Source organism: Canis lupus, chromosome 13 (assembly GCF_003254725.2).
Source record: "Canis lupus dingo isolate Sandy chromosome 13, ASM325472v2, whole genome shotgun sequence".
Taxonomy (NCBI): domain Eukaryota; kingdom Metazoa; phylum Chordata; class Mammalia; order Carnivora; family Canidae; genus Canis; species Canis lupus.
The window spans coordinates 63,461,818-63,468,586 of NC_064255.1; positions in this window are offsets into that span (position 1 = coordinate 63,461,818).

The window sequence follows — 6,769 nt, forward strand, 5'->3', positions numbered from 1 at the left end:
GATTTGTTCCAATATGCTTTCTTGCCCTCTGGCCCTCTCGGTGCTCTCTGGAACTTCAATTATACACAGATTTCTCCTTCTGAGGCTGTCATTTATTTCCCTTAACCTTTTTCATGGTCTTTTCATTGTTTTTCTTTTTTCCTCAGTTTTCTTCCTTGCCATCAACTTGTCTTCTATGTCACTCACTCTTTCTTCTACCTCATTAAACCTCGTTATTAGGACCTCCAGTTTGGATTGCATCTCATTTAATTGATTTTTAATTTCGGCTAGATTAGACTTATTTTCTGCAGTCATTAAGTCTCTTGATTCCTTTATGCTTTTTTCCAGAGCCACCAGTAGCTTTATAATTGTGCTTCTGAATTGGCTTTCTGCCATTGAATCTTAATCCAAATTCTGTAACTCTGTGGCAGAGTACTGTTTCTGATTCTTTCATTTGTGGTGAGTTCTTCCTTCTAGTCATTTTGTTCAGTGCAGAGTGACTGTATGAACAGGCTGAGTCAAGAATATCAACCATGACCTAAGTAAATTTCACCCTAGATGATTCTGCTGAGGTCAGAGACCAGAAATTGAAAACAGATCAGAATGGAATAAAGCAAAAGGACCACTAAAGTGAAAACCCAATTTTAAAACAAAGTAGTAAAAAATAAAAGGCCAAGTATCCTGAAGTAGAAGTGACCAAAAAAAAAAAAAAAAAAAAAAAGGAGAAGAAAAAAGGGGGGGTTATGTGAGATGGTGGTGATGACGAAGTTGTAGTGGAGGGAGAATGTAGTCTACCTGAGGGGCTCTAGAGGGTGATCCTCTTGTTTCTGAGTATATTAAGTTCTGTATGTTAGTTGTTCAGTCCCAGATTTATATAAACCTGAAGTCCTTGTAGAAGGCTGCAACATTGACCACCAAAACATAAATGAGATAAAAGAGGGGGGCAGAATGGGAATGAGGAATCTCACAGAATGAACCAGCATGGTATACCACTTGGTTCTGGGTGCTGCTGGTCATGTTTTAGAAGGTATTAACTTCCATCATTGTAGAACAAAATGAGGGAGAGGAAAGAAAAAACACAAAACAAAACAAAATACCTCATATATCTCCCAAAATTAAGTTTAGTATGTTGAAGGGAATGTAGAAGTGGAAAATATATCTAGGACCTGTAATTGTAGAAAAATGGAAGTCAAAAAAGAAGAATCTTAAAAATGAAGAGGTAGTAAAATATTGTAGTAACGTGGGAAAAGAGAAGAAAATATTGGAAATTTTCAGTCTCATATAAAAAATAAGTTGTCCTGGAAAAAGGGGGCGGGGCAAAGGGGTACCCTCTGGTTCTGTATACTGTAAATCCCTAGACTTCCCCTGGACCTTTCCCACACTGCTGGGTCAAGAACTTGCTCTTCCCCTGTCCTTCCAGCTGGTTCTGGGAGAGGGGCTCCTGTGCTAATTCTCAGATGTGTGCACCTGAGGGAGCTGCCCCGTCCCCTGCTGGGTGCTGGGCTCAGTGGGAGCTGTTTACCCAGTGAGGCCTCTGTTCCATGGTGGCCCTGTCCCTCCCAGGCACAGGGTGACACAAGGAGGAACAACAGTGGCAGCGGCCAGGTCTCCAGCTCTGGAGTCAGCTCGCACAGTACCACTACCACAACTCCCAGTCCGCAGGGGCCTAGGTGCTCCCAGGGTGGCGCAGGTGCGCTGACCTGCACAGCTCGGGGGCTCCTGGCGGCGGGAGCGTCCTCGCTGTCCTGGGCCCTCCCCGCCTCTGCCTGTCCGGGGTGGTGGTGGGGAGTTTAAGATCATGGGCTGTGTCCCCCAGCGCCCTGGGACCTGGGGCCTGTGATGCTGGAATCTCCGTCCAGGGCTGCGCGGTTCCCGAAGGCAGCAGGTGCAGCTCCCCGCCCCCTCCGCCTGGAGCCCCCACCTGAGCTACCGGCATCTCCGAGAGGCCCCAGGGGCCCGCTCCGAGATGGGCCCACAGTTTGTGGTGCGCTCCCCCCCAGGTGCACTTCCCATATTAGTGTCTCCGGGAAACTGGAGGCTCCACTGCCCCACCTGCGATCCTGCCTGATATTCCTGCTAAGAGCTTTTCCATCTCCGAAGAATTTTGTGCAGATTGTTAAAGTTCCAGCTTCTCTGGGGCTGGGCTTTCCTGTCCTGGAGGCTTGCACGGCCTGCTTTAGTCCGGCTCCTCGTGGGGCCCCTCCCCCACTTGATTCTCTTATTTTATTTTTTCCACCTTCCTACCTTGCTAGAAGTGAAAACCCTTCTCTGTAGCATTCTGGCTGTTCTCTCTTTACATCTCGGGTCGAATTTGTAGGTGTTCAGGATGATTTGAAAGTTATCCAGGTAAGTTGTTGGGGCCAGGTGAGTTGAGGCCCCCTACTCCACTGTCATTGCCCACCTCTCTGTTTTTCTAAGCCCTCCAGTGCACTCAAAACTTGTTTAGTGCTCTCAAAGACTTGATTCCAGTTCTAGGGGTTTGTAAGAAAATAACAACTCTCTTTATCTTAGCTCTAACCCTCCTGCTAAACAAGGGAATGCTTGGTGGGACACAGAAGACTCAGGTTTTTCCATTCACAGGAAGATGGTTGGAGGAAATTTCTAAGACTAGGGATGTTAGTGTTGTGCCCAAGATTGCGAATCCGAGAAACCACCAAGGAGCCGACACTGATGCAAGCACACGAGGGTTGATTTACAAGCTCGAGCTTGGGTCCAAGTACACCTGACACAGCAGAGCAGGGACTTGGACCCAGATGGGTTCCAGCTTAGTTTTAAGGGCTGGTTTTGGGGACCTCCAGAAGTGGGGGAGGAATTCTTCAAGTTCTGTTTACATTCTGATATGGGGCCTTCAAGGGCATTGAGCTCTGTTCTCATTCTAATAGGGGCTTCCTGCCCTTGGCCTGGGCTCAGTTCTTATGCTCATGTGGGGCTTTCTAGGACAGTAAGCTGTAAACTTTTGTTTTTTTCCTGTAACTGAAGTAATGGTAATTTCAGCTCTCCTCCCAGGGGCGTGGCATGGCTGGACGTGTGCTAACGCTGAACTTAAGGTGGAATGGCCTTAATTTTCTCGGCCTCCACAGCAGTTGGAAAAAATAAACGAGTTTAGTAGTTTTTAGTACCAAGAAAGTGATGAAGTGGAGGAGGAAATTAAGTGCAGAAAGATTGGCAGGATAGGAATGGCAACGGCCTCTGGAGCATGAAGAAGCCTTTCCTTGTAGTGTTGAAAATTTGCAAAGCACCTTGTTGTGAAAAACACTGAGGATGGACAAACAATGTGAAGATCAGGAGGGCTGACTGGAATCCCTACTTAGGGATTCAAACAAAGGTCTTTTGATGTTCTTTATAAATCAGGGAGTTCTTTCTACATCCTCACTTCTCTTTCCTGACTCATTTGGTCTCTATTCTTTCCAGGTAAAGAGAATTCCTAAACTCTTTTTTTTTTTCCCCCTCAAGAGATTCTCATTTTCTAGGCCATAGGTTGGGTAGAAATCACACTTCGCTGTTAAGAAAATAGCTGGATATAAGCCCAGAATGAACTTGAGAATAATCATGTTGCATATGTGAATATGACATTTCTTGAAAAGCATTTTATATTATATGAGTTTAGCATTCACATATACACATGAATGTAGCATATACATTCATACACATCCCAATTAGTGATAATATATACTTATTTGGGTATAGAAATATTGACAAGTGTGCTATAGAATAAAGCTCCCTGTGATACTTAAGGTACCTCTGTGATCCTTACCCATAAGAAGGAGGAGGCATGAGTAAGGGCCTCTGTAGAAATATTAACATGTGTGCTATAGCCTCATTCCAGGACCCTGGTTCCTAATCACTCTACCGTACCATCTAGGTAAACACAGATCCCTTAATCTCAAGATTCCCAATGCTTCATTATTAAATATTCGAGGATTCCAAGAATGACCTGAATCAGTGACCCATTATTTTTCAGGCACTTTTCTTTGTCTAAGGTCACCTGCACCCAACTTGGCAGGCTGCCCATTGGGTTTCCCCCAAGGATTATTTCATGCACATGACTCACTCCGTGGACGCTCGTAGAACCGATAATCTCAGTACTAAGGATAAGGACTGGAGAGGTGGCTCACTAAGTTGCCTTCAACTATGAGCAGGGAACATCTTAAATGGCCAATATTTGATTGGAGACAGATTATAGACAAGGGAAATATAATAATAGCTAGGATTCAAAGTGAAATATAGTGAAATGAGCACTTGATTTGTCATCAGATATCCTAAGGGTGAGGCCTGAATGAATGGTCTTTGACAAGGCACATGGATTTTCTAAGCCTCAGTTTTCTCATTTGCAAATGGAGACAAATGATATCCATCTTATTTGCCCCACAGTATTCTGGTAAGAATCAAATACTATCTGAGAATGCTTTGTAAACAATAATGTTATAAAAACACTTGATGTCACAATACCTGAACAGTATGATTATTCATGATAATGGGTTAATTACCTTTGTATTTCCTTCAATATTAGCTACTAAGTGTTTCATTACTAAGCTTTAACTTTAACTCATAAATTAAAAAAAGTTTCCTACAAAAATTTATCTATTGTTTTCAAATATAAATTATCACTTTATTTGATATACATTTTAATATAATGAATAACAAATATGTCCATATTACGATGACACCAATATCTGAGCATACTGCACTTCCTAGAGGCTTCTTAGGGGCCATTAAAATACATATCCTTAGTTCCTTATCTGCAACTGCCAAATCTAAAAATCTCCGAAAGCCTACTTTTTTGGTTTTTATTGATATATCCCAGTTAGTGACGCTATTTATTCATTTCATTGCAGAAACATCAGAGTGTGATTTCTCATGTTGTCCAGTCTAGCTGGAGATATTATGAAATATATGGACTATGTAAGGTATTACCTCTCTAAAACCAGAAAAACTAAATTTCATAGCATGTTTAGTTTCAAATATTTGTAATAAGGGAATGTGAGCTTATGCTATCAGAAGAAGTGAATGAAAGCATAGCATCAATTGCAACTCAGGCATATTGGAAATGAATTTTCTCCTTGGAAATGTATCAGAACTTAACCCCTACAGTCTGTGTTGGCCTGCTGGAAGTGCTATTCTTAGCCTGATGGTACTTGATGTTTCCACTGAAATTATCCCTTATAGCCAGCATCACATTCCTTTGAAAATCCTCAATGATGGCAAATTCTCATGCTTTTTAATGGATTACACTCTTGAAAGCAACCCAAATCATCAGAAAGCAAATCTGGGGAAAATGGTGGGCTTTCAACCTCAGCAATATGTTGTCACTTTTATAAAAAATAAATCTGAATATAGGAATATTGATAAGATGGGAAACCAATAAAACAGGCTGGAATTAAGTCTTTACATAACTCATAGGATCTCTCAGTTTGCTATTGTATTTTATTGGACTAATTAACTATTAGATCTTCTTGATAAATTCTGCGTAAGCAATAGGATCATGGAAAAACAAACGTAAAACATTGTTACCTAGATTTGACAGCCTTTGTATTCTACAATAGCAGAATCTACATAGAGGAATTTTTCTTCCTGAAAATTTGCTTCCAGACATGATTTAGTAACTACTACTAAACTTGCTTTCTTGCTGTTAACAACTAGAAAACTAGAAAACGAAAATGAAACAATTCTTTCCAGACTATGGACAACAGATAGTACAGGACTATGATCCTTGAAAAAAGGAAAACAAAAGAGGTAGGCCTCACTATCATTCTGAATTTCTGTCTGGAATTACTTTCTGTATCCCAGGACAAGGTAGAAAACCTAAGCCTTTGATGGTAAATATTAACCTATGCAGAATTAGGATGAAATTCCACAAGACTAAGTAAAGAACAACTGCTGGACCCAGAATTGGCCTTCTAAGAAGGTCCTCATTTGGATAAACTCTTCTACAACTTAAAAAAAAATCACTAATATCATTTTACATTATTATCTCATAAAATGAATGGAAAATAGAAATATCAAAGCCAGTAACATATCTAACTCAAAGTTACTTTGTGTGTATATGTATACTATGTATACTTTGGCAGTCTAATAATATATATTATTACATTATATACATGTTTATATCAAGTACATCTAATATATACATATATATTATTAGACTGCCAAGGTGACAAATTTTTAATGTTGGTCAGACAATTATTATTATTATTTAAAGTTTATTTATTTTTTAGTAATCTCTGCTTCCAACATAGGGCTTGAACCCACTACTCCAAGATCAAGAGTTACAAGAACTTCCAACTGAGCCAGCCTCTGGTCAGATAATTACTGTGATTAACCAGTATACTGCCTTTATTTGGGAAGATAAAAATAAGATTACCAACCAAGTACCATCAAAATTACCTGATTTCATTCATATATAGAATTTAAGAAATATGACAAATGGAAAAAAAGGAAAAAGAGGAGAGAGATTGAGAGATGCAAACCAAGAAAGAGACTTTTAACCATAGAGAACAAACTGATGGTTAGTAGAGGGGTGGTAAACCTGGGGGAATGGGTGAGATAGGTGATGGGGATTAAGAAGTTCACTTGCTGTGATGAGCGCTAGGTGATGTATGGAAGTGCTGAATCACTACACTGTACACCCAAAACTAGTATTGCACTGCATGTTAACTAACTGGAATTTAAATAAAAACGTTAAAAGAAACTATTTAAAGAAGAGGCATGATTATGGATTTTGAGATATGTTTACTTTTTGGGAACAAAACCTCATACAGCATATAAATCCCTGTTTGATTTTGGTAGCATC